Below are 3,918 nucleotides of genomic sequence, written 5' to 3' on the forward strand. Positions count from 1 at the left end.
AGGTTTTCAGTTAATGTGAGAACACTAGAAAGAAAAGCATTCTGAAACATAAAATGTGAGTTGCGTATACCAGCATTTTGTTCATGTTGTAAATGAGTAAATGAGTAGCTCGTGGCCATTTTCATTTTCTAAAAGTAGCTCTCACAAGAAAAAAACGTTGGCGACCCCTGGACTAAACCATAGATGAAACATTTTCTATTGTTTTCTATTATTTTTAGGTCAATGGGGAAAAACACAAAATATGCAATCTTTTCCAAAAATGATGTGCCAAGTGGAATAATAACAATTTTTTTAAAATCCTGGCCAAGTTCATGCAAACAGCATTAAAACTGAACTGTATACTGTATTGAGAATTTAAAAAATAACAATAAAATAAAAATAAGTGTACTTAATGTTGTGATAAGTAGGATGCAATCTACAAGCACGGTCAACACTTTCAAAACTGGGCTTTTTTGGATTCACCTTTCGTATTGGCTCTCATGACCTCATGTTTTGTTTTGTCACGTGATAGAATTCTACTAATCGTTGCAATTATGCATGACCAATGGAAATGATGCAACATGAGCGGCACGAGGCTGTAAACAAGGTGTGTTAAAGTAAACAGACAGCCCGGCCTGGAGGTGGAGGAGGGTGAGGAGAGACTATGGGGGGGGGGGGGGGGGGGGGGGGGGGGGGAGTAGGGGAGGGGGTGAGGGGAGGGTTCTGGTCCAAGTGTGCCGAACTACTCAGCAACAGCCACTGGAGCCGTGACGTGTTGCCGGTGCTTCCTGCAGCGCTTGAAGCGGTCCTAGAGACAAGTGTTTGAGCTCGCTATTCGCTGCTTGGCGCTGTTGCTATGGGCCTCAGTCAGGGCGGGAGGGGGAGGGAACATCTTGTTTATGTCGCCATGCTGACTTTGTTAGCACTTAACTTACATGAACTCTTTCACCCTCTACCTATACCTTATGCAAATCAATCCTTTCCACGTCTTCCACGGCACGTCCCGTAACCGTTGCCTATAAATAACCACGTGAGGCCGAGGGATTAACTAGTACACCATTTCCATGTATTTCATGCACATTTATGGAATGTCTAGCGCCCGTTGGCTATAAATAACATGTGCAGCCAGGGGATTAACTAGTACACAAACACATAGCTGGCATTCATTCATTCATTCATTCATTCATTCATTTCATAATCACACAGCAAGCCTAGTTAATAGATAACTAACTAAACTACTCTTCTATAGCAGCACACTTTATGGGCGTCCATTTTTTGTCTAATAAACAAACATGCTACCCAAGCGACGACTGCAGAGATTTCACAATAAGATTAGATTACTGTCATTTATCATAATATATTGACAAAAATACCAAATTATGTATTTTATTTGTTCTGTTTTCCGCGATTGGCCGGCGACCGGTCCAGGGTGTACCCCGCCTGTCGCCCGAAGTGGGCTGGGATAGGCTCCAGCATGCCCCCGCGACCCTAATGAGGAGAAGCGGCATAGAAAATGGATGGATGGATCTGTTCTATTTTATTTATATGAAATGACATTTGTAGTAGGTTTTTATTTGATCATTTCACTGTAGTCTGTTCAATAAATCTAATGACTGTTGTGCAGGAACACCTTTGCTTGTTAAATCAATGCATTCAGCAACATAATAATGAATATATATATATATATATATATATATATATATATATATATTACACATTTTATGCATTTGTTTTTTTTATTTACGGGAACTCTGAACTGTGAACTTTTGGAGGATGACCCACATAACCCTACTTTTGGCCCACCCTGTATATAAATTATGAATATAAAATATGAATTTAAATCACTTTTATATAATATAGAAATATAATAATATAAAGAACTAAAACATAATGAAACAATCATGCTACTATAGTAATGACTGTACTATTTTAAACTTCACTTTTCATGAAACATACGTCATGGTAGAAATACATGTAACATTTGTAATATACATATTTATTTATCATAACTTGCGGCAGTAATGTTCGAAAAACAACCTGGAGATATGCAGTACAGTTTATTATTTTTTATTTCAACATTTGACTATAGTATGTTAAATAAATATGAAATACATATTACATATTTACTTACTGCAAATCAATCCATTCCTGCAATGTAATAATTTATATACAAATCATATATACAGTACATAATATATACATATTACATTTCATATTCATATGTTTAATATTATGTGTATAAATAAATAGAATACATATTTAAAATAAAAAATAGTTAATCTATATATAAATGAAAAATAAAATTCAATACAATAAATAAAATAAAAATAATGAATAAAACATACTAGTAATTATTGTTTTAAAAATTAAAAAAACATGATTGTATGTAAATATAATATAAATGTAGATTTATTTAATTGTATCAAAAATATTTCTATATGCAATATTTATTTAAGACTATAGTCATTGTATAAACATTGTACATAAATATCTATTTATATACAATGTTTAAGACTATATATACACACGTATACTAATATTTCATACATATATTCATTTTCCAAAATACCTTTACTTATTTAAAACCAATGCATTGCTGTGATTTATGGTACAATAATAAAAAAAAGCTCAATTTTCATCATACAGTATAAGCAAACATACTAACTACTGTATTTTTTTTTTAAATAGTGAATTTATAAAAGTATGTCGTATTTATTCATTCATCAATATCGTTAATAGAAATCCATCATTGCCATTGAATTCATTCCTGGGATTTATCGTACAATTCTTGTCATAAACAATTGTTTAATCTCGTCATGCTCAATTTGTCATCATATAAACATGCTACGTATCCAACTACTGTATTTTGTTATATTGATATGGATGTATTCACTTAGCAATATCATAAAAATACACATATTGACATCTTTTGTTGTATTGTTTTTTTACTACACTTTAGATTTCATCATTTGATAATAGAAGGTTAAGTAAATAACTGGTTTGATCAACACCTTATTGCCAATCCAGAAAAAACCAAAAAATACACTGAATGATCAAATAGAGTACAAAAAGGTCTATCAGTGTCAGAAAGTGTTCTTTATCATTATTGTTATCGTTATTATTATTATTAGTAGTAGTAGTAGTAGTAGTAGTATAAAAGCTGACCTACAAGACAAGAGCGAGGGTTGGCCGCGCGCTCCCGCTGTTTTGCTCGCACCCGGAAGTCACAGAGAGCGGGTGCGCGCCTATGACGTAACTCCGAACATGTGTTTACTTAAATGTCCACACAAAAACTAAGTCCACTAGATAGAGGACAAAATAATAGTTGTTCTTCCGCGCTTGTCACGGGGAATGGGAAAAAAAAAACAAAGTGGGCGTGGAACGTCACAGTGTCAAAAACATCATAGCGTCAAACGACAAACTTTGGACAGACAAACGTATTTAAAAAGTCACACAAACCCCTACGGCGACTGATAAATACGGTTCATCTGATGCAAGGTGTACAGGGAGGGGAAGAGCGAGGGAAAAAATAGCTTTAGTGTTTCCGGAAACAAACAATTCTTCGACATTGCATGCATATATGTATATTTTTAGATTTTTTAGTGTGTTCCTTTGGAGCTATTTAATAAAACATGTTGGGATTCTGCTGGTGTTATCCCCAGCTAGAAACGGGTTGCCAAGCATTGCATCATTCCTTTCATGTGACTCCCATACGCCCCAAATTCGTCCTGGCCGTCTTCTGACTGCATCACAGCCGCTTCCTCGTACAAACTACACAGGCAAAAGCTTCACTAACTGCTACCTACAAACCCCGCCCCTGCCTCATTATTGGATGTCACCAAGGAGAACGGCTGAGCTGCTTTTTCCCGATTGGCTAGACAAATCATCGCTCGAGTCGTCACGTAAAGGTAACGTGCTCGACGTGCATAGTTCGGTTGG

This window comes from Dunckerocampus dactyliophorus, chromosome 8 (assembly GCF_027744805.1).
Source record: "Dunckerocampus dactyliophorus isolate RoL2022-P2 chromosome 8, RoL_Ddac_1.1, whole genome shotgun sequence".
Classification (NCBI taxonomy): Eukaryota; Metazoa; Chordata; class Actinopteri; order Syngnathiformes; family Syngnathidae; genus Dunckerocampus; species Dunckerocampus dactyliophorus.